Source organism: Podarcis melisellensis (genome assembly GCF_964234715.1).
Source record: "Podarcis melisellensis genome assembly, chromosome: 9".
Taxonomy (NCBI): Eukaryota; Metazoa; Chordata; class Lepidosauria; order Squamata; family Lacertidae; genus Podarcis; species Podarcis melisellensis.
The window spans coordinates 48187412-48212997 of NC_138541.1; the positions used below are offsets into that span (position 1 = coordinate 48187412).

Here is a 25586-nt window from a genome sequence, read left to right on the forward strand (position 1 = left end):
TGAAACCAATAGAGTTGTTCTGAGTTGCAAAATATCAGTGCATTGTTTTAAGTAGAGAAAAAAAATGTTTCTCACCCATAGCACATTGGCAGAAATAACATTTTCCTCTGCTGATACACTGTTCCTGTTCCCCCCAGATATTTTCTTAGTTTTACAAAAAAAGGTAGACGAGAGTCAATGCATAATTATCTAGTAGTGAGTTCTTTCTTATTCTTTTCCGTACCTCCTGCAATCTGGTGATTATATGGCTCTTACATTTAGTTTTGTCAGCGTATTCTACGTGGACAAGGACAGAAAGCTAAAGAAAAGGAAAACAGAAAGGGAACAGAAGGAATTCAATAGGGAATGAACTGGTAATTACTTGTTCATAGAAAAGAACTTGAAATTTATCTGTCTCATTTGTTGTGATGGAGTTGCTATTGCAAAGGATTAGGAGGCCATTAAGAGACAGAACACCAAGCCAATTTTATGAACTCAGGCAAAAGGAGGAGAGAACGGCAGGCAAAGGCACTACAATGGTAGATAGACCTGCAACAAAATGGATGAATTTGACTTAGAACCATGTAGCAGCAGCAACCAATTTATGTCTCTGCTTTATGTCTTGACACATCAGCTGTTACTCCAAACTACTGTTCACCTGCTTTAACTTAATCACTTTGAGGTTGTACTTGATAGAAGAGGATACAGTGACCTCATTTCCTCTACAGACTTTTCTGCTGCAATATAGCTTAATACATTTTTTTACCCCCATAAATGAAATTTAGAAATTCTTACAGCTGCTTTTCTTATTAGGTGGACCCCTGTGTGGAGGCTACCAAAAAAAGCTGTAGCATGGCAGCCAACAGCTCTATGTGGCAGTCCTAATATGCAATTCCCATCCTCCTCCTAATATGCAACACAGCTTCCTTTCTAGATATTCTGAATTTCCCAGGGAATCTCCATTATTATGACATTATCTGCTACAAGGAATGTGTGGCAGTGGCCCAAATAATTTTCACATAATCCAGAAAATCTGCATGGGAAGGTACATTGATGACAATCTATATCTGACATCTGTATAAATCATTGATTCTGCCAGATTGAGAGAAGTACTGTATTTTTCACTCTATAGGACGCTCTGGACCATAGGAGGGTGAGAACAGGAAAATAAATTCTCCTCCTCTCTGCTCAGCACCCCTTCAGCAAAGCGGCAGGAGAAACGGAGCCCCTTCCATTTCACCTCCCACTTCGCTGAAGGGGCACTGTGCAGAGAGGGAAAACTGTGTGGCACCTCTCCAGCGAAGCGAAGCCTTGAGAGCAAGAGGAATCGGTGTGCACCGACCCCTCTCACTCTCCAGGCTTCAGGCGGCTATCCGCAAGCCTTCAGAGCACAGCAAGAACTCCTGTTGCGCTCCAAAGACTTGCGGATATCTGCCCGAAGCCCCCAGAGTGCAGCGGGAGTTCGCACTGCGCTCCGGGGGCTTCGGGCTTCAGGCGGCTATCTGCAAGCCTTGGGAGCGCAGCGGGAACTCCGGGGGCTTCAGGCGGCTTCAGCAAAAGCAACGCGAAGCCTCCAGAGCGTGGGGGATGTCTCCCTCTGCGCTTCAGAGGCTTCACGTTGCTATCGCTGAAGCCAAGGAGCCTACATTCGTTCCATAGGACGCACACAAATTACCCCTTAATTTTTGGAGGGGGAAAAGTGCATCCTATAGAGCGAATAATACGGTAATCCCAAGTGCCAAATTTCAAATTTAAACTTAAAAATTAAGAGTTTTAGCCAACAGTCATAGATATTAAAACACATTTCAGCACTGAGAATGTACCTGTTCTTTTCACTGCTACAGCTTGGTCTGATTCAGCCATCTCAAGTCTGAAGAGTTTTGTACTTGGTAAATATCTTCAGTTCATTGCAAGAAGGATCTGCGGATTGTCACACATCTCAGCACAATGAGAAATCTTTCCTTCAAATAAATAAAAATGATAAAACCAGGTCCCTCAAAGTGAAGTTAAACTCTTATCATAGAAAGTTCAGAGCATAGAAAGTTCAGAAGCTTCCACGAGAACATGCTGAGAAATATATCTGCCGCTACAAAGACTCTCCTCCTGCAAGAGAGGGGAGTGGTTGTGGTCGGGTAGCCCCCTGCCTACCACTCACCTGGCTGGCACCCACGGGCGGGCACCCAACCAGGTGCCTGCGAGGGGGCGTGTTTAGTGGCCTAAATTGCTGCGGCACCAGCCTTCCGGCCTCACTTTTCGTCGTCCCGTCGCAAGTCATCAGCTAGGAGTCATCACAGGGAAGAGCCACGAGGTTTGGAGTCGGGGGGTCTGTGTGTGTGGAGGCTGCCTGGTTCCTGGCTTGCCTTTTAACTTTAGGAGGCTTGCATGCACTCATTGCTTTACTGCTTTTAAAAACCCAGGCATCCAGGTTTGCCTTGCTGTGTCCTCTTTTCCGTGTAAAAACCTACATTTAACCTTCTATTTCCCCCCACTCCTGGTGCTTGATTTGTTTGTGCGGTCTAAGTGTGAATTACCTTTCTTAAGCTGCAGCTTGTTCCCTTGCCCAGCACGTGCCCCCAGCAAGGTCTGAGTGTGAGTGTGGCTCCATCTTTCTTTCTCCCTTGTCTCCTCGCTTTCCTTCCCCTGCCTCTGCCTTGGTGGATGTGCGTCTTATTTTAATTTTTGACCAGGGTGCTTGTACGTTTTCCCCTCTGTTGCCCTTGCCTGTCCGATTGCGTGGGTGACTGAGTGGGTTTGCCTTACATTTTAATTTGCTGGCCAGGGTGCTTGTGCGTTTTCCCCCCTCCACTGTCCTTGAGAGCCTGGATAGCTCAGTTGGTTAAAGCATGGTGCTGCTGATAATGCCAAGGTTGCAAGTTCAATCCCTGTATGGGACAGCTGAATATTTCTACATTGCTGGGTTAGGCATTGGAATAACGTGTTGTGGTGTGTCGAAGGGCTAGGTGTGGCCATCGCCTGCGCCTTTAATTTTGGGTATTCCGTTAAAGGAATCCGGCGGTCGTGTATTCTGTCCAATGCCTGCGTGGTGAGAGGCCATGGCACGACCCTCGGTGACATCAGGGGAGAGTTTATAGTTGGATTAGCATCAACAGACTCCACCTACTGGTGAATAAACCCCCCTGTTTTAGACTCACCCCTCTCTGAGGGGGTGGAGTCAGCTGACGTAATCCAATGCCTAAGCCAATACCTTTTCACTTGCTGTAATCAATAAAGTTGTGGCCTTTTCTTGCCCATTAACCTTATATCACGTCTCCTTGTGTTTTCATTCCACTACGCAGGGATCGGGTCCTTGAACCACAACTCCCAACACTCAAAAGGTTGAAGGGCAAACTTGGTTAATCTTCCATTTTGGGACAATATAGTGAATGTAGTACAGTTTTTGGAGAGTGTAATAAAAAAATAAAATAACTCTGCTTATTCTCAGTACACATGGCTTTTTGATCACATACCTCCGCTATTGCATCTCTGCAAGCATAATTTAACTCTATGAAACAGGCAATTTCAATGGCACCTTAGACAAAATTACTGTGAGGAACACAGTGAGCAGCTCCCAGTGTTTTTCTATGTAAATGCAAAGCTGTTGCTAGGAAATTATAAATAATTATTGATTCACAAGCACTCATGGCATGCTTCTAATTGAATAATGTGCATTTGCTTTTGTAAACACTTGCTATATTTCATTATCTTTTTTATAATTATATTTTATTAATTTTCCATCAAAAGAAAATACAAATCACACCACATTACAACTTCTATAATTTTTTCAATTTTTACTTCCTTCAGCCTCTCTGCCAATCATCCGAATTATATCTTCTTTAATTACACATTTCCATATTTTGCTATTGCCTTTATGCCTTCCCCCCACTTCTATTTTCCCTTTTTACAATATTTCTTATGTTATTACAAAGCTTCTTTAAATGCCACTAACGTTATTCCATTATCACTTATACACAATATGCTATATTTCATTATCTATCCTTTTCATCAGAAAACTAGGGCTCTGCTTTCAGTTATGTGAGCAATACCACAGCCATTACCCCCCAAAATAAAATGGTGTCCGGGAGGTCAGCCAATCTACAGAGCAATGTGAGATGCACAAAAGTCCTATCGAAGCATTCCCATGCATTTTAACAATTGTTTGAATGTGACAGCAAAGTTGTGCATGCTGACCTCAATCCTGCATTGCAGTCTTACCAGCCCCCCCCCCACACACAACCACCAATCCATGCGTTGATAGGGCACATCTGTCAAAAAGAGCTGCCTCTTCATGCATAGGCTTCTTCTGTGATATAGAACTCAATTTTTAAGCTCCTCCAACTTAATATAATAGCAAAGAGCTCCAGTATAAGGTTGTAGTCATTTTTACGTGAGTACATGTGCACACACCTGTATGGATGTACTTACTTTTGATTTTCCACTTCAGGTACCAAATGTTCTTAAGGCAGCACTAGGTACTTTGATATAAATTGGAAGTGTGAGAAGGTTCCTTTGATAAAGCAGAAATTTTGCATGGTGACTACATGAAGTTATTTCTATAGACTATGGGTCTATGAGCAATGGCTGATTTCACAATTGCTTCTGTCTGTTGTAGAAGAGTGGAGGTCGGGTTATAGCTGCAATCTTTTTTACATGTTTGTTGCAGTTCTTGCATCTGTATCCAGTGCATATTTAACTCCATGTAAAGAAATGTTCTTCTGGACTGTGATTCATTACTAGAAAGCATCCCATTTTCCCTTTGAAAAAAATCTCAGTTTAAGAGCTTACTGGACTGCTTTAGAATTATTCTTTCTCTAGATATGTAAGTAGACAACAACGACTGACAACTTAATATTTTTTTTTTAAATATTTTTATTAATTTTCACAAACATAGAAAATAACAAAACATACAAAACAAAAACAACAAAACAATACAAACTGACACATAATGTGACTTCCCCAAACCTCCCCTTCACTGCATCCTTAATTTTAAAATTATCAGTTCTTAGCAAACCTTCGTTCAAATTCAAAGCTATTTTTCCTTAAATTTTCTCATATTTCAGATTTAACCGCTATAATTCTGTATCTCATATCCTTTGACATCTCAACATTCCGAAATTTTACAATAGTTCTTAAGATAAGTTTTAAACTTCCTCCAGTCCTCTTCCACCGTCTCTCTCCTCTGGTCACGGATTCTGCCGGTCATCTCAGCCAGTCCCATAAATTCTGTCACCTTGATTTGCCATTCTTCCAGAGTAGGTAGTTCTTGAGTCTTCCAATACTTTGCCAGTAGAATTCTTGCCGCCGTGGTTGCATACATGAAGAATGTTCTATCTTCCCTTGGTACCGTTTGGCCGACCATGCCCAAGAGAAAAGCCTCTGGTTTCTTAACAAATGTCCACTTGAGGATTTTCTTAATTTCATTATAGATCATCTCCCAGTAGGCCTTAATCTTTGGGCAGGTCCACCAAAGGTGGTAAAAGGTTCCTTCACATTCATTGCATTTCCAGCAATTGTTATTGGGCAAGTGATATATCCTTGCTAGCCTGGTTGGGGTCATGTACCACCTATAGATCATTTTCATTATATTCTCTTTTAAGGCACTACATGCCGTGAATTTAATATCTGTGTTCCATAACCGTTCCCAGTCTGCAAACATAATCTCATGACCAATGTCTTGTGCCCATTTAATCATTGCTGATTTTACTCTTTCATCCTGTGTATTCCATTTCAGCAGCAAACTATACATTCTAGACAAATTCTTAGTATTGGGCTCCAATAATTCTGTTTCTAACTTTGACCTCTCCTTCTGAAATCCTACTTTCCTGTCTTGCTTAAACGTCTCATTAATCTGCTGGTAGTGTAACCAATCTCGGACTTTAGGTTTTAATTTCTCCATACTCTGTAATTTAATCTTTTCACCATCATATTCTAAGATTTCACCATATTTTGGCCAATCTGAATCCATATTGAGTTTTTTTACCGCCTTGGCTTCCAGGGGTGACAACCACCTGGGGGTTTTATTCTCCAACAAATCTTTATAACGGTTCCATACATTGAACAATGCTTTCCTAACAATGTGGTTTTTAAAGCCTCTATGCACCTTTACCTTGTCATACCATAAATATGCATGCCAGCCGAAGTTATTATCATGCCCTTCTAAATCTAGGATGTCTGTGTTCTCAAGAAGTAGCCATTGTTTCAGCCAGCAAAAGGCTGCTGCTTCATAATAAAGTCTTAAGTCCGGCAGGGCAAAGCCCCCTCTATCCTTTGCATCCGTTAAAATTTTAAATTTTATTCTGGGCTTTTTGCCCTGCCAGACAAAGTTAGATACATCTTTCTGCCACTTCTTGAAACAGTCCATCTTATCCAAAATTTGCAGTGTCTGGAACAAAAACAACAATCTCGGCAATACATTCATCTTGATAACAGCAATTCGGCCTAACAAGGAAAGTCTCAACCTAGACCATATGTCAAGATCTTTCTTCACTTCCAACCAACATTTCTCATAGTTATCTTTAAATAAATTCACATTCTTAGATGTTAAATTCACCCCCAGGTATTTAACTTTTTTTGTTATTTCCAAACCAGTTTCCCTTTGAAAATTCTCTTTTTCTCCCAACGTCAAATTTTTCCCCAGCACCTTTGTCTTTTGCTTATTTAATTTAAAACCTGCCACTTGACCAAATTCTTCAATAAGTTCTAAAACTCTTTTTGTACTGGCTTCAGGTTGTTGCAAAGTCAAGACTAGATCGTCTGCAAATGCCCTCAACTTATACTGCTTTGTTCCCAATCGTATTCCTTCTACCTGCTGGTCCCTTCTAATCATATTCAACAGTACCTCCAGGGCTGATATAAACAATAGAGGGGACATTGGGCATCCCTGTCGTGTCCCTTTTTCTATTGGGATTTCGTCCATAACCATACCATTCACAATTAGTTTAGCTCTTTGTTCAGAATATATAGCACCTATACCATTTTCAAAGTTTTGGCCTACCCCCATCCCTTGGAGATTCCTCTTCATAAAACTCCAACAAATATTGTCAAAGGCTTTCTCCGCATCCACAAAAATCAAAGCTGCTTTTCTATTTATGTCAGTCTCCAACAGTTCCAAAATATCTATAATGTTCCTTACATTGTCTGACATATGTCTCCCTGGGAGAAAGCCTGTTTGGTCTTTATGAACCTCCTCTTGTAACACTTTTTTAAATCTTTTTGCTAAAATGTCTGCAAAAATGTTATAATCCACATTTAAAAGTGATATAGGGCGGTAGTTCTTAACTTGATGTTTCTCAGTTTCTGTCTTCGGTATAAGTGAGATGAATGCTTCTTTCCACGATTCGGGAGCCTTTTTCCCCTCCAAAATTTGATTGCAGACTTCTTTCAACGGTTGTATCAGCCATTCCTTCAATGCTTTATAATATCTCGCAGTCAACCCATCTGGTCCTGGTGATTTCCCCAGTTGCATATTTTGAATGGCACCCTCTATTTCTTGGTCTGTGATTTTCTCATTTAAAATCCTCCTGTTCTTTTCCGAGATCTTTGATAGACCATACTTTTTGATAAAATCTTCAATCTCTTGTTCTTTCTTTGGCCCTTGAGCATATAACTTCTTGAAAAAACTTTGAAAACAATTACTGATCTCATTTGGCTTGTTAAGATATTTACCATCCACTTCGAGCGATGTCACCGTATTCAGCTTTTGTCTCTTTTTCAATTGCCATGACAGGAGTTTCCCACATTTATCTGCTGATTCAAAGGTTTTTTGCCTCATTTGTTTTATTTTCCATTCTATCTCCTCGTTCACCAATTCCATATATTGAGTCTGATAATATTTTATTTCCCTTAAAATCTCTTGGGATTTAGGTTTAGACCTCAGTTTCTTTTCTCCTTCCTCCATTTGTTTCCAAATTTTTTCCTTCTTCGCATTCTGTTGTTTCCTCTTTATAGAGTTTTGCTGAATCAGGAAACCTCGCATCACGGCCTTACTTGCGTCCCATATTATTCTTTTTTCAACATCTGATCTTAAATTTATCTCGAAGTAGTCTTTCAATGTCTTTTGGGCCTTTTTATAAATTGTTTCATCTTTAAACAGGGTGTCATTCATTCTCCATCTGAAGGTTCCAGCTGCTGTCAGTTTCATTTCCATCTTTACTGCATTGTGATCTGAACAGGTTTTTGGGCAGATTTCTATTTTCTTAACCCTTGGTGCCAGATTGCTAGAGATCCATATTTGGTCAATCCTAGTCCATGTCATATTTGCTTCAGAGAAGAAGGTCCCCTCTCTTTCCAGAGGGTTCCTTATTCTCCAGATATCAATCAAGTCCATGGTGTCAGTCAGTTCAAAGAAAGTCTTCGGCAGTCTTCCATTCTTTGAAATTACTTGCCTTTGTGCTTTATCCATATTTGTGGAGACTACTCCATTCAAATCGCCCATCAATATTATTTTTAAGTCCATAAAATCCATTAAAGTCTCATGCAGCTTCTTGAAGAACTCGGCCTTCCCCTCGTTGGGTGCATAAACTCCTACAATCAAAATTCTTTCTCCATGAATTTGGATTTCCACTGCCAGGAATCTTCCTTGTTCATCTTTGAAAATCAATTTAGGTTCCAATTTTTCTTTAATATAAATCACCACACCTCTTTTCTTAACTTTGTCTGAAGAAATAAATTCCGATCCTAATCTTTTATTTATCAAAAGTTTCCTATTTATCCTGGCGATGTGAGTTTCTTGCAAACATATTATATCCAAATTTTCTTTTTTTAATATGTGAAACACCTGTCTCCTTTTTCGAGGGTGGTTCAGACCATTACAGTTCCAGCTCACAAGTTGCAGAGACATTTTTGTTATTGGGCTGCTTTCCCACCGACTGCTCCAAGTTCTTGTTCCTCGTCTGTAGGTGCTGGGGCTAATCCAAATGAGAGATTTGCTATGTCCGGTATTTCTCTCTCACTTACAGTTCCTTTTTCAAAATCCTCAAAATTTCTCTCCAAAAACTGATCTTTGTCTTGAATTGTTTTGATCTTGATTTTCTTCCCTTTGAAGTTAAAAGACAATCCTTGTGGATATTCCCACCTAAATGGGATATTGTGTTTTTTCAGCAAATCCGCTAAGGTCTTGAATTGGGACCTCACCTCTAGGAAGTGCTTAGGAATATCCTTGAAAATCTGTATTTGGGAATTCTTAACAATCAGAGCCTTCTGGTAATGTAAGTTCAGTATTTTATCTCTTTCTTCCTTGGATCTTAGACTGATTAAACAATCCCTTGGTTTCTTGCCTTGTTTTCTGCCAATCCGGAAGGCCGAAGTAATTACAAATTCATCTTCTTCCCCTTCTAATTCATCAGTCCAAAATTCTTGAAACTTGTCTGTAAGAAATTCTCCCAGGTTGCCCTCTTCCTCCTCTGGTACTGATCTCAGTTTCAGATTTTTATTTTTCCTCTCTAGTTCCATAAAGGCCAAAGCTGCGTCATGTTCATGAACTTTCTTTGCAATGGGTACAAATTTTCCCTTAGTGTCCTCGGCCGTGCTCCTTGCGCTCTCGGCTATTTTCCTCGTTTCTGTGCTTTCTTGCACAAGGCGATTTATAGAGTCTGTGTTACTTGCTATTGCCGTTGTGTTCAGGTCTAGTCTTGTTGTTAACTCTGTCAACTTCTTGGAGTTATCTGTCAATTTCCTGGAGTTCTCTGTGGACTGCTTGGTTAATGCTTCTAAAGATTTATTTATTCTGAGCAGTGCTTGTGTCATGGATTCCATTGATGCTGTTGTTCCTTTTTCCTGTGCAGCTGCGGCTCCTGATATGGAGCCTCTTCTTTGAGTCTGTTTTTGAGCCTGTTTTGTTTTGCTTCTTGTTGCTATCTCATCCAGTGGAGTGCTCATAACTCAAGGTCGTTCACACAGGAAAATTACAAGTGGAAAATCCCACTTCTCTGTTTCTGGCACAATGCAACTGTCTCTCTCTTTTAGTCCTCTAGAGGGAGAAATTGTATCCAAACAATGGCAACAGCAGTAACAGATAATAAACAGGGAAAAAGTAACCAATGCAAAGTTCCATAAGTCAAAGTCCAGCCAAAAGCCCTGTTTGTTACAATTTAAAATACTGTGTGTTTCATCCACTTTAGTCCCTTTATTTTGTATCCGTTAAGTTTAACCTTTGTATCCAGCAACTTTTTGACAGTTCACTTTCCAGGCGCTAGTCTCTCCGGCAGCCTGATCAGGGGCTTCGGCAGTGGAGAGCTTCACTTCTAATCCCTTTTCCTCTGGCAGATTAAATTATTTTTCCTTCCTCCTCCCCCCCTTCTCCTGCCTATGGGGGGGGGGGGAAGTCTCTTTCAAATGTCAAAAGTTCAATAGAGTTTCAAAAAGAAATGTTTCCTTTAAGAATAGCTTGGTTTTTTTCCTTTGCTCAATCGATCATGCAGTTCCGGAGGGCTGACTTCCTTAATTTCTGCCTCTCCGTTTTCAGCCTAATTTTCTTGAAATACTTTAGAAGTCCCGTTCTCTTTGCTTCGCAGATCTTACTCACGGGTATTGTTGCCAATCAGTTGTTTCAGGAAGGAATCGGCGCTCTCCGTCAATGGCGACGCGGCTTCACTCCGTAAGCTGGGTTGTGATCCTCAGCACCGCGCTCACACCCGATGCCGCTCCGGAGCCTTTAAAAAGGCTCCTTCACGATACCGGGGGGCGCAAAGGTGCCCACCGAATCTCCTTGTTCACAGGCTTCCGCGCCTGTGATTTTAGGGGTCCCCCGCTCGCCGTAGCGGGTCAGACCCGAACTTACGGAGCAGTCCTGCTTCGGAGCTCGAAGCAAGGACCGCCATTAGACGCTGGCGCCGACCGGAAGTCACGACTGACAACTTAATAAAAAGTAGCTACATTCTCTGGATTTGTTCTTCCCTAGGCTGAAGTTACTTGTAGGTCTGAGCCCTATGGGTTTAGGAAGATGAGCACAGTATGATGTGTATTTGGGGCTTGCACATAGCCCTCCCATTGTTGAGTATTTTCCTTTCACTTTTAGCATGTGGGGTGGATGGTTATTGTGCCATATAGTTTTGAATTTTGCATTTTCTTTTCATCTAAGACAGCATTTCAGTGTATTAAAAATATAGCAGCACAGAAAATGGATCAGACACTACTTAAGATAATGTTAAGAAAAATCATAATAATTCTGGGTTTTGTTTTTTAAAATCAAAATATTACCAAAAATAAAAAGTTGATGATAAGGAATTCCATTTTGTGTTGTCACTTGCATTTTTTGTTTAATCCAGAGGGTTTGAAAACTGACAGTCTATCTCCAAGGTAGAAGCTCAAAATTTAAGGGAAGGAAACACATTAGTTAGGCAGGTATTTCCCTGTCCTTTCCTTTTGATTTAATCCAAACTGGATTCGACACCATTCGATATCAAGAATGACTTTTAAAATATATTACAGGCAGGGGAAAGCCTACATCTGTGGTGAAGGAGAAGAAAAGGAAAAGCACAAGGAAAAGCACCACAGATTGGTGAGGAAGTAATAGCATAGAAAGGCAGAGCTGAGGGAGCAAATACTGCCTAGAAACAGTCTGCTTCCTATCTGCATCTCTTTCTTCTCAGACTGGTTACAGGTTTTCAGATAAAGAACATGCTCATTTATTTTATATTTTACATACAACAATTCATAAAAATCACAAAGTAATTAACAAGTTATGATATAAAATGTGTAGTCACAACCAGTAAAAAGCAAAGTTATTAAAATCACAAAACAACTCATCAGATGTAAACACCAACATGATGATATATACTAGTAAACTGTTCAACATATCAGATGGGGGGGGGGGCTTAAAACAAGATCAGCAGGACATAGAGCGCCGGGGGTGTGCATATTACGTAGCAGTGAACCTGCAAAACTGAAGATGCCTGACCCACCTCCAGAGATAAGCAGTTCCACAGATAAGCAGTCTGTGCAGATCACAAGAAATATGTGTAAGTAGGTGAGCAGTAGCATTCTGCGCCAGTTGGAACTTGCAAACCATCAAGGGCAGCCCTATATAGAGCCTTGCAGTAACCTAGATGTAAGATCACCCAGATTATCTAGACAAGAGATAATCACTGTAGCAAGAATGGCCATAGCTGGCAAAACGGCCAAAGAAGGAAATTTCTGCAGTCCAACAGTCACTGGAACCTCCAATGACCTAAACTGTATCCAAGAGGACCTCCAAATTGTGCACCTGTTCCTTCCTAGAGATTGTAATTGTGTCCAGAACAGGCCACCTCCTCACTCCCCAAACACAGGAACCACTCCTCCACAGAACCTCCATCTAGTCATTTTATTGGTCCTCATCCAATCCGTTACTGCCTCTAGGCACCTACTATTCTGCTGCCTTACCTGATTCAGGTGGGACGGAGAGATAGAGCTGGGGCTCATCTCATTCCAGATACCTAAGTAACCTATCCCAGTGGCACTATATAGATAGTGCCAAGCACAGAGGACATAATGGAAAGCAGGATCACAAATCAGTGGAGCAAATGTCTTCAAGTGCTACTTTCTAGAAGTAGTATCGAGTTACATACCACCTGTCATTGTAAAATGCATCCCAAGGTGGTTCACAATACTAATAATAGCATAAATTCTATTAATATAGGCACATCTGTCCATTTCCAGTCTACAACATTTCCAGTCTATGTTCTTCCTTAAATCTGTTCCGTCCCTTTTACAAATTAATATATAAGTAATCTGTAACAAACAACCCCAAATATGCACTTAGAAGCTGAATGCACATAGAAATCCTCTTTAGCAGTCATGCTGAATGTGAAGGTTTGGTATAGATGTAGGGACACTGGGGATGCAGCTTTTATGCATGCCCCCACTCTCCTTTTCATTCAAATACCTGAACAGGACTTTTAACATCTATATGAAGCCACTGGGAGAGATCATCGGGGGGGGGGGTTGGACTGGGTGTTCATCAGTATGCGAATGATACTCAGCTCTACCTCTCTTTTAAATCAGAACCAGTGAAGGCGGTGGTCCTGTGTGAGTGTCTGGAGGCAGTTGGAGAATGGATGGCAGCTAACAGATTGAGGTTGAATCCTGACAAGACAGAAATACTGTTTTGGGGGGACAGGGGTGGGTGGGAGTGGAGGACTCCCTGGTCCTGAATGGGGTAGTTGTGCCCCTAAAGTAATTTTGGACTCACAGTTGTCCATGGAGAGAAGCAGGTCAATTCTGTGTCCAGATCAGCTGTCTACCAGCTCCATCTGGTACGCATGCTGAGACCCTACATGCCTGCGGACTGTCTCGCCAGAGTGGTGCATGCTCTAGTTATTTCCCTCTTGGACTACTGCAATGCGCTCTACCTGAGGCTATTTTTGAAGGTGTCCCAGAAACTACAACTAATCCAGAATGCAGCAGCTAGACTGGTGACTGGGAGTGGCCGCCAAGACCACATAGCACTGGTCCTGAAAGACCTACATTGGCTCCCAGTACATTTCCGAGCACAATTCAAAGTGTTGGCGCTGACCTTTAAAGCCCTAAACAGCCTTGGCCCAGTATACAGTGGAACCTCTACTTACCACCATTATCCATTTCGGCGCCCTGTCCTTTAGGCGAAACAGCTTGCTGGTAGACGCGCTGTTGTGTGCATGTGCAGACGGCAGCAGCCTTTACCGCACATGCACAAATTGCAGCAAACCTGGTATTTACTTCCGGGTTTGCTGCAGTCGCGACTTGGATTGGGCCCAAGTAGAGGTGGTCATAAGTAGAGGTTCTACTGTACCTGAAGGAGCATCTCCACCCCCATTGTTCAGCCCAGACACTGAGGTCCAGTGCCAAGGGCCTTCTGGCAGTTCCCTCCCTGCAATGTGAAGTTACAGGGAACTAGGCAGAGGGCCTTCTCGGTAGTGGTGCCCACTCTGTGGAACACCCTTCCATCAGATGTCAAGGAAATAAACAACTATCTGACTTTTAGAAGACATCTGAAGGCAGCCCTGTTTAGGGAAGTTTTTAATGTTTGATGTTTTAATGTATTTTTAATCTTTTGTTGAAAGCCACCCAGAGCAGCTAGGGAAACCCAGCCAGATGGGCAGGGTATAAATAATTATTATTATTATTATTATTATTATTATTATTATTATTATTATTATTATTATTATTTTCTTAAGAATGCCCATTGTCAAGGCTAGAATTCTTCTTGCCCTGTAGCTTTCAGGAGTGGTGAGTTGATGGCTGCTGTTTCATTTTAATAAAGATGAGCAATCAATGATTCAATATTCAACATGCAATCTGAAGTAGAATCAGAGCAACTTTATCAACAACCTCACCTGTTGTTTATGTGAACAAGGCTTTAGACTTAAGTTGAATTTCTTCCTGGCAAGTCCATAATGAATTTTGAAGCCTTAGACAAATCCACCTGCTTCAAAGGCAGTCATAGAGACTTAAGTATATTTAGCTTCTACATCCTGATCATATGCCTTACAAATATGATATGCTTTCCTCCACCCCTTACAGGCTTACAAATGTCAGTCACTTATTATAGCTACCACATGCCTAATGCTATTGAAGAACCCTTGGTCTCTGTTATAAAGCACACAATAGGTTATTAAAATCAAGGCATTATTACTTTAAAAGAAATAGGATTACCTGTCACTTGTACACATAATAATTTTATCTTGATTACACTAGAGCATATAAACACAGACTTCCCTCTGGGAGTAGTGCTGGTGTTCATAATCAGATATGTTATTATATTGAATTATATTTTCACATTGACAACTCAACAGTTAGCTGTCTCTCTGTGTCTTTCATTTCAAACCACCAGTTCTCAAGAAGTAATTATAATTCTCACTGGGCTAAAACATGACATTTACTACTCAGTAGAACAGGAGGTGTGATGGAGAGGTTTTTAAGAATAATGTAAATCATTTTCATATGCATGTTAAAAAAGGAAATAACAATTCACAGCAGAATCCTGTGTGTGCCTACTCAGAAGCAAGCCTCAAAGACTTTAGTGGAACTTACTCTTTGGTAAGTGTGTATAGGATTGCAGCCTCGGTTTTTTAAGTGTTCTGTTTTAAAAAGAACTAGTAGATATGTAAATTAATAAAGTTACTAGGTTTGTTATGTTCAATAGAGAAGGATTCTTGATTCATGAGAGAATAATAGCCCCAGTGATTAAAAATAAATAAACATAGGGTATAATACAGCCAATCTTAAAATCTTTTAAAATCCTTTGTAGCAAACATTAATTATATAAGTAAACATCATTCTAAGAATGTATTTCTCAGCACATGATGTAGGGATGACAGGATTTCCATTACAGTATTCTATTCTTTTGTACTTTCTCTGGTTCACTCTGCCCCAGAGTTCCACTTCTGACTTCTGATTTAATTAAAAGAATTGTAAAATTATTTCTGTAATTGGAAGATTTGCATCTTGCTGCAGCTTTCAGTTTCTTTAATTCATTTTCATCCTTATTGCCCCTGCACCTGTATGCACTGATAAAACATCACAAACAAAAAGCAAGCTTGATGTGACTGTATGTCTGATTGTAAAATGCTAGACTGAATTAATCTTTAGACAGTTGTATGTACAATCAGATCAAGTTTGTTTCTTGTGTGCAATGTTTATCAGGGCAAGCAATTGTAAAACAAGACTCCAGGGTATCCTCTGTATTAAGTGGCATCATTAGCGCTGGGCTGTGTGGCACAGGACTGGGGCTCTGAAACTCCACAAACACACACACACACACACACACACACACACACACTACCCTGCAGCCACCAAATAACTGCACCATAGCTGTTCTTTTAAAAGAACAGGCATGCTGCTGATTGTGAGAAGGAGTAAACAAGGTGTGCCTCGAACTCAGTTGTAAATTCCTGCGGTGGGCTATTGTAAATTCCAGCATTGGGTGCAGGGGAGCCAGGTCAACAAGATAAGGAAGTAGAAAGAGTCTCTAAATAAGTTTAGGTTTAGAGAGTGTAGAATGGATGATGTATTAGTACCATGTCTTTGATGATGAGCCAGATTGTAAGCCAAGCCTCGAATGAGGGGCGGCAGCAATAGGGATAAAAACTCTTGCCCGTCCATTGTTCGGGGCTCTTCGTACCACCCTGGGACGAGGAGCCCGCCTTTGCAAACGCGTATAATAAAAGGGAAGTAATAGACCTTATCTCGGTGTCTCCTTGTCTCATTGTAAGTCCACGTAAGAAACTTCTCACAATTTTTGGCGCCCAACGACGTGGGGCTCTCGACGACCTGCTCGGCGGGGGCTGGGGAACGGATCAGCCGGCACTCCGACTTTCGGAGAGATCTGTTGCTCAGGGCCCGCGGTGACAGGTTCCGGGAGCTGGAAGGACGGAGAACCGACTTAAGATATTCTGAAAGACTGGTGGTCTGGGACCGCCGCAGTCGGGGACTGCCTCGCCCTGCAGGGACGCCTGCCAGTTTACCAGCCACCGAGAAGGAGGCACTAGACTGAAGGGGGTGAGTATCTTGGTAATATATCCCTGGGAAGGGGAATATTGGGTGTTGTTGGTGTGTGGTCTCTGTATGAAAGAGAGGTTCCAAACGGACGCGTGAGTGTGGACCGGGGGGCCTGGGACCCCGGCGGGAGGATTAGCTTGCGGTTCCGTTCTCCCGCGAGGGAAACGGCCAGGCGATTCCGCGTGATTGTGTGAGTGAACGAAAAAGAGACATAATAGAGTATGGGAAAGAGTCAGAGTACATGTAAAAGGGGCCCCAGTAATGGGACCAAAGACCCCATAGATCCAAATAGTCCTTTGGGACAGGTTTTGTTGGCTTGGGATGATAAGGCAATTAGACCCAGATAGAGTAAAAGGGATCATGGAACTACGACCACCTAAAGATAAAACTGATGTAAGAAGAATGTTAGGATTATTGGGATATTGCAGATTGTGGATAGATCAGTATTCAAAGTTGACTCAGTTTTTGAATAGGAAACTGACAGGAAAACAAGAGGAGGTGCAATGGGACGAGGAAGATAAGGCCAGGTGGGAAGAAATTAAGAAAACTTTAATAACTAGTCCGGCTCTGGCCCTGCCAAATCTACAGCAGCCGTTCCACTTGTATGTGACAGCGGCTGCTCAGACGGCAGTAGGAGTCCTGGCTCAGAAAAGAGGGGGGCGATATCAGCCAGTAGCTTATCTAAGCGCAACCTTAGAACCAGTGGTTAGAGGATGGCCGGCGTGCATTCAAGCGGTGGCTGCAGCGGCCGAATTAGTATTGGAAAGCAGGAAATTGACCTTTGGGGGAGCACTGATAGTGCACAGCCCTCATCAGATAGGCGCAGTACTGACAGGTGCTGCACCCACCTGGATGACGGACAGGCGCCTAGTGCAATATGAAGGGATACTCAGAACTGGAAATGATATAACCATAGGGACAGATAGAAATTTGAATCCAGCGGAATTCCTAAGAGGGGAGCGGCAAGAATGGGAACTAGAGGAGCATGATTGCCTTAAAGATATAGAATTAATGGCCAAAGTTAGGGAAGATCTAAGCGAGGTACCTCTAACGGAAGGGGAAAGATGGTTCGTAGATGGATCTAGTTATGTGAGGGAAGGAAAAAGAAGGTCGGGATACGCAGTGGTCAAGGAAGACGGGGAGACGATAGAGAGTGGGGCCCTCCCTAGCACGTGGTCAGCCCAGAAATGTGAAGTAATGGCGCTAACCCGAGCCCTGGAATTGGCAACCGGGTTAGATGTGACAATCTGGACTGACTCAAGATATGCATGGGGAGTGGTGCATACTTTCGGTCGGACCTGGAGAGAAAGGGGCTTCATAAAGGCGGATGGGAAACAAATTGAACACGTTGCTTTACTCGAGCGGCTACTAGAATCCCTGATGGGACCTCGGAAGATAGGCATTGTGCACATCCTCGCCCACACCAAAGGACACAGTTCGGAGGAACAGGGAAATGCATGGGCTGATCTCCGAGCGCGAGAAGCGGCGGAGGGGGAACCAAGGAAGGAAATATTTAAACAATGTGTCCTGCAAGTACCTGTGATTGACCCGCAGGATGTAAAAGATTTAGTGTTCACTCAAAAGGAGAAAGAATACATGGAAAAGGAGGGATGGGAAAGAAAAGGAGAAAGTTGGGAGACTCCAGAAAAGCAAATGGTCCTTCCAAAATCAACTATGTTAAATATATTGGAGAAAATACATGAAGGAAGTCATTTAGGCACGGAGGGAATGGTGAATTTGGCAAAGTCAGTGTATTGGAGTAGAGACATGTGGCCGATGGCGCACGCCATCGCATGGAAGTGTCTGATATGTCAAAAGGTTAACAAAGCCCGGGCAAGGAAAACTGAAAGGGGTGGGCGGCCTCTAGCGGTATGGCCCTTCCAGAGAGTACAAGTAGATTTTACCGAACTGCCAGAAAGGGGGGGGGGCAGAAGTATTTGTTGATATTTAAAGATCATTTGACAGGTTGGATTGAGGCCTTCCCTAGCCGTAGGGCCACAGCTCAGGTGGTTAGCAAAGCCATTCTGGAACACATTCTTCCTCGGTATGGAATAATAGAAGTCATAGACTCTGATAGGGGAACTCATTTCACCCAAAAAGCAATGCAGGAGGTAATGAGAGCTGTGGGGATTATGTGGAGTTTCCACACGTCCTGGCACCCTGAGAGCAGCGGAAAGGTGGAACGGGCGAATGGGGAAATAAAAAAACATTTGACTAAGTTATATCTTGAAAATGGGCTGCCTTGGACGAAAAATCTCCCTTTGGCACTATTAAGGATGAGGGTAGCTCCCCGAAAAGACACTGGTCTGTCCCCTTTTGAGATGATGATGGGTCACCCATATTTGGTAGTATTAGGAAACCCTCAAATCGAGTTCAGGGATCAGTTTATCAGGAAATATTTGCAGTCACTGTCCCAGTCTCTGTTATCTTTCCACAGACAAGGCATACTAGCACAGCGGCCCCCGCTCCTGGAGCAACAGCACACCTTTCAGCCCGGAGACCTGGTCCTGATAAAGGCTTGGCAGACGGAGAAACTCAGCCCGAGTTGGGAAGGCCCATACCAGGTCCTGCTCACAACCGAATCAGCAGTACGGACCAGAGAGCATGGATGGACCCATTACCACCGGGTGAAAAGAGCTCCACCTGAAAATTGGACAGCAGTGACTAGTCCAAATAATCCGCTGAAAGTTACGCTTACCAAATCAGGAACCGGGATCCAGAAGGGCGCACCTAGACTGTGATGTGTTTGTTTTGTACCTGTGTGTGTTTTTTTTTTTCGAGTGCTGTTGCTGTCAACATTGCGAAGGGTGTGTGCAGTGTGTGCATTGTACTGAAAGGTGCAGCATCATCTTTATAGAGGACGTTATACTCCAATATTGTGAAGTGAAATTAGGAGGGGAGGTAACGTGCCAATTAGCAGAAACCCCAACGGTGAGGCAAGCTTTAATCTATTTGAACCCCACACATGAAAGGTAACTGGCAAGTATTAGGAATAGTATTAATAGGATGGGCCACTTCATGGGCAACCCAATCGGAACCCCAGTGCACCGAATGCATCCAGACAACCCGAACAGGCAATAAAATCACACAGACCCTAATGTATTATAATATAGCGCCAGAATGTGTTCAACAGTTAGATCCTTGTGTTCACAACCAAACTCAATATTATAGATGTAGGGTAAAAGGAAACAAGATGGAATGCTATGAACCCCTGGCGGTGGGACCCATAACTTCCAGTATATATGTTTACGGATATAAGGGCGGAACCGCTAATCAAGCTGGTGAGGGGAGAAGTATGTTTTCCTTGGCCCAAAACCGACAGGGTTATATAGCACATAATACAACAAGGGGAGAGGGCAGGATTATGGTCTGTTTTGATGCTTGTATCGCAATAGATAAAGGACAGGGCCCAAATGGAGGGGCAGGGGTCTGGTGTGGAAATCGTGGTTGGGAACAATCATATTTACAGGAAAGAAAGTACCTTTTCCAGAGAATAAAAGGAAGCAACGTGGGGGCTGGGGCCGGGGTATATAATTATTGGTACTCAGAGGGAGTTAATAAGCAGCCCACCTATAGAGGCCCTGAGGGAATAAATCTCACTAGGGGAGCAGCCTCCACCGACTGCTCCACAGGAAAATGCAACCCAGTATGTCTATGGGCGAGCGAGAGACCTTCTACTTCGCCTAAACTTGTGCACATAGGTATAGGCATTGATGGGACTGGAAAAGATCCTTATGGATATCTCATCATACAAATACACACAACTAAGGTAACAAGACAACCCATATCAGTATTCGAAGATTTTGAGGAAGAAGTACAGCATTTAAATACCCTTCCCCTACCCCCTAAAGCCCATAATATGTTCCTGAGTTTAGCTGAGACTATAGCCAAGGAATTAACGGTGAAAAATTGTTTTGTATGTGGAGGAACAAATGGGGGATCAGTGGCCATGGGTGGCTCATGAAGTAAACTATACGGAGGTATATAAAACACAAAACAATTACACTTATAAGCATTTGGGTAACGAGGTATGGCAAATCTCTAATCACCTAGTTGGGACAGAATGCTTCACCAGGAACACCAGCCGAATAAATGGAACGCATGTGGGGACACTCCCTTGTATAGGACAATGGGAGGACAAACAGTGGTGGAGTCAAGGGAATAATAATAAAACTTGGCCCTCTCCCCTCGGAAATATTACCAATATGAGCTTTCTCCTAGACCCGGAGAACAGAATGCTAGAATGGAAAACCCCCGATGGGTTTTACTGGGCTTGTGGGAGCTATGCTTACAATAGGTTACCTTTAAATTGGGTCGGCTCATGTGTATTGGCAACCTTAAGGATATGTTTGGTTCATGGTTCCCTAAATTACCTGGTCTGCAGGCCATAGTGGCCCTAATTGGGTTAATTGCGGCAGGATGCGTACTACTTCCATGCGTTCTGCCAATCTTTGTTAGAACCATCAATAATTCTTTGTCCCTCCTAGCAGAACGGAAGGTATCCACATATTTCATGAAGATGCAATATGCCTCAGTACCTACATCAGATGAGGAAGCAGAAATAGCAGCCCAAGAATTATTATGTGAGTTCGAGACAAGATACAAAAAGAGGGGGGGATTGTGAGAAGGAGTAAACAAGGTGTGCCTCGAACTCAGTTGTAAATTCCTGCGGTGGGCTATTGTAAATTCCAGCATTGGGTGCAGGGGAGCCAGGTCAACAAGATAAGGAAGTAGAAAGAGTCTCTAAATAAGTTTAGGTTTAGAGAGTGTAGAATGGATGATGTATTAGTACCATGTCTTTGATGATGAGCCAGATTGTAAGCCAAGCCTCGAATGAGGGGCGGCAGCAATAGGGATAAAAACTCTTGCCCGTCCATTGTTCGGGGCTCTTCGTACCACCCTGGGACGAGGAGCCCGCCTTTGCAAACGCGTATAATAAAAGGGAAGTAATAGACCTTATCTCGGTGTCTCCTTGTCTCATTGTAAGTCCACGTAAGAAACTTCTCACATACTGAACAAAGCTTCAGACAAAATAGAAAAACAAGTTAGAGAATCACATGGTGTTCTAAATTAAGTGACAATGGAAAACCCCAAGCTGTCAAGTAGCAACATTTTCTCTTGTCCCACTGCTTTCCCCTGAGAAAACCCACTCTTTACTGCTCAGTCAGAGCTAATAGCAATTCAGGTTTTGTCTGGAATGAGGCACAGCGGAGTCTGCAGTGTCTTAGAAATATGGTTTATTCACACATATTTACACCTGAGTTTTATGGAGAGAGCGTTCACAGCCTCTACATCCCAAGAGGGGCTTGCCCTTCCCAGCAGTGCAGCAATGGATTCAAAGGCATCCTAAGTGCCATCCCCATGTCTCTCTGTAAAAGGCACATTCAGTTGCTGCCCCACATTGGGGGTGCCAGTCACGCGCATGTGATGTCACGTGCATTGCGACAAGGCCCAATGCGTCACACGGGTCATGTCACATAGCGCAATGAGGCCTGATGGGGCCCATCATGCACTCTGAAAGGCCTGTTGGGCCTTCCCACAACTGCTGCCATGAGTCCTCCTGGGCCTTGACGCACCATGACGTCACACACGTGATGCGTTGGCTCAGCCAACCAGGCCACCACAGTGAAAATGTTGTGGTTGCCTCAGCACCCACAGCCCTGCATAGATGGTGCCTGTGCTCTGTAACAGCCTGATCCAGCTAGCATATCTGCTGCTCACATGGAGTTCTGCCTACTTCCTGCTCCTTCTTCCCAGAAAACCCTGCTCCGCAAACCTCTGTTGTAAAATGATATCTCTTCCTGCTGTGACATCATGCCTCTCCTGTTACCCGGGCTACCTCTTCCTCTGAACTTTTCTATTGTCTTCTGCTAACTAACAGACTGATTGCGGCAAGCACAGTGCCTGCATGGTCAATTGTTCTGAATGACCCAGTACATAGTTCTCCTTCTGTTCTTAATGGCATTGCTATCAGTGATCTCTGGAACTGGAGAACTGGTTCAGCTCCTATTTTTCATTGGCTTGGCACCTTCCCTTTAAACTGCAGAAATCAGCTAAATTCTACTCCTTTACTAAATTTAGGATTATGGGGAGTCTGCCCTTTCCAACAAATTCACATACAGTCACACCTTGTCTCCTGAACACCTCTGTTTTGGAACTTTCTGGCTCCCGAACGCTGAAAACCGAGAAATAAATTTTCTGGTTTTCAAACATTTTTCAGAAGCCGAACAATCAATGTGGCTTCCACTTGAGGGCAGGAAGCTCCTGCAGCCAATCAGAAGCTGCACCTCAATTCTCAGACATTTCAGAAGCCAAACAGGCTTCCAGAACAGATTACGTTCAACAACCAAGGTTTGACTGTTCACTATATACTAGTGGGGTGCATTGCCTTTGTGTGTACCGCATATAATGAGGTGAACTGAGGTGATTGGGTTTGGTCTCTCATGCTCCCAGGTTGGATCATGCCATTAACAAGGCTTGACAAGACTGATCAGAGAGTTTCAGCCACAGTTTTTTCCAAGAGAAAGAAAAACTAAAGCGACTGGGGAAAGGGCCAGAGCTTCAGAGGGCAAGGGTGTATAAAGAAGGAGGTTAAAATAAGAATTGCTTTCTTAGCTTGTATGTAGGTTGTTCTTAAGTAGGGGGCTACACACACACACACACACACACACACACACACACACTGTTGTCAAGAAGCCACAGCTACAGCTAGGAAATGAAACAATTCTGCTGGTATGCCCATGCATGCAAAGAATATCTCTGTATCAAGGCCAATGAGCCTTTTTATTATTAATCTTAAACATAAAAATAGATACAGTATAAGGTGATGGCTATTGCCTACCTTTGGGATTTATGTACACATGGAGGAAGAAGACAGATACCAAGGTCTGTCCATACCCCAAAAAATATAATTGGTGGTAATATATAGCTAGAAATACAGGAAAATAAGGCATAAGCCTACACTAGTCTCCTTGTATTATTAAAGCATTGCCCCGAGCAAATAAAATAGATTTGGACATTAACCAAGGAGGTACTATTTCAAAAGTATTGTGGTATAGTTCCTTCTATTCCAGATAATTGCATGTGAGAGACAGGCAATCTTGAAATTCTCTACTCTTATGATCTGATTTTTCTTAAAGAAGAAAAATATCCACTTGATTCCACCAGGTTGAGCAGAGAGACAGTATTATTCATATGCAATGCTGCAGATGCCGACATTAAAAAAAAAATGAATTTAAACTCTGTAGTAAATGCAGGTTAAGCTCAAATTACTACCGAACTGGAACAACCTACTTCAAAAATTCAGCTTGAGAAATACGACTTCCTCCATGTTTAATTCACTTTGGGCATAATGTCTACCCGCTGGAAGTAGAAGCTTACCTGAAGCTGTAATGTTTTGCTCTATTTCTGCAAATATACATAAAGCAGTGAATAAGATGATATATATTTGAGGTCTTCATTATGGAAACCCATTCTAGTTTCTGACCAAGTTACGCTAAGGAACATCAAAAAGGCTAACCAACCCTGATGTACAAGAACGTTTTGACACTTCCATCTATAAAATTCAACCTCAAACCAGCATATGATGTTCTGTAATAATTTTAGGACACACGTCCTCATTTCAGAGGTTTGTTCAACTGCACTTCTGAATCCTGCCTTCACTGTATTGCTTACTGTCTGATATTCCACTCTTTAGAGGCAGTGTGTGATACTCTGTAGCTTTAAAATTTGGTAATTGGGTATAAAATAACAGGAAATAAAAGTGCTGAGACTGTTTACCAATACTGATACTTACATCCCAAAGAAAATCCAGCTGGCTTTCTCAGATGCACAGCTATTATTCTCTAAAGGGAAACAAGGCAAACAACTGGCTGTGTACACACCTGACTTCACCCATATAAACTTGCAAAATGATTTAGAAGAATGCATTGGAACTGCAGGCTTATTTGAATTTGTGGCCTTTGCAATTTCCTTTCCATGGGTCACTGTCTCAAAGAATTACACTCTCACCCTTCCCTATGGTTGGTTTTTACTAGACACTGAAATGTGCAATAAGCACACTGTGGTTGCCGCTCTTAACTTAATTGGCAGTCATTCAAGTTCAACTAGATCTAAAAGGAGGCCTTTCATCTTGCTGCACCGCTACCTGTAAAAGTATAAATTATTTTATGTTTTTCAGACAATGGCTGTACTCATCCACTTTAAATAGCACTATTTCTACACCTCTAGTCATAAAAGGAAAGAAAACCTTTCTGGAAGGAGGTTTACTCCTCAGTTTTATATTACACTAGCAGTCAATATGAATTCTAGGTCATCCTTCACATAAGCAGCTCACTTTGGTCCATTGATAAAAGTCAACACTCTCCTCTGCCTAGCTGCTTTTCAAGGATCCATTAAAGGAAACAACTGCATGGATCCAGGGCTCATATATATACATGAGGGTTTGTTTCCATTGGTCTTTTAGCAAAGCTATTAAATCTTCTTCTTCTTCTTCTTCTTCATCCAAGGATGTTGTGGCATAGATGGTATACATCAGAGCAGGAGGGAAATCAAAACTTTCCAGGACTAACTGGAAACTCACAGCACACACACCTTTAATTTAAGTCAGGGCACTGGCGTAGCAAGGTCAGGTGGTACCCAGTGAGGAAAATTTCTTGTCAACCCCCCACCACATTGAAATCTAGTTGGACTCCCAAGAAACTGCAATCTACTCACAGTATAAAAAGACTGCCTATGATCTACCCATTGTCATTGCCAGGAGTTGTTGAGCTTCTTTTGGGATTCCAGGGTTTGGGTCCCTCCACCCTCTGTTTCTTTGCTTGCCTTTCTCCTTTACGTCCTCTTCCTGCGTGCGTGCCTGCATGCCTCCTCCAGCAGCCCAGGAGCGTGGGACTGCACAGCTCCACCCCAGACGGATTGTGTTAGGCTGAAGTCATGGGCAGGTGGCGTGCCAAATGTCCACACACACCCAGAGATGACACCCAGGGCAGTCCGCCCCCACCTTGTTCCGCCCCCGAGTCAGAGGTCAGTGATCTTTTTCTTCATGAGGCCTACATTATCTTGTGGATAACCACATGCCAGCTATGAGCAGGGTCAAAGTCACATGCATGTGCCATTCACACACATCCATCCACGGACATAAGAATACATCCATA

The 25586-nt window shown here is 42.7% G+C and overlaps 1 long non-coding RNA gene across 1 annotated transcript in view; it reads right to left on the minus strand.

Moving 5' to 3' along the window:
* Window positions 1–206: 206 nt before the first annotated feature.
* Window positions 207–25586, minus strand: part of LOC309378280 — a 56174-nt gene continuing 30794 nt past the window's right edge. The window contains exons 2-3 of the long non-coding RNA XR_014171992.1: window positions 1803–1940; window positions 207–298 (exon numbers count right to left, since the gene is read on the minus strand). This is a non-coding gene — a long non-coding RNA (uncharacterized lncRNA). The remainder of the gene's footprint in view (window positions 299–1802; window positions 1941–25586) is intronic.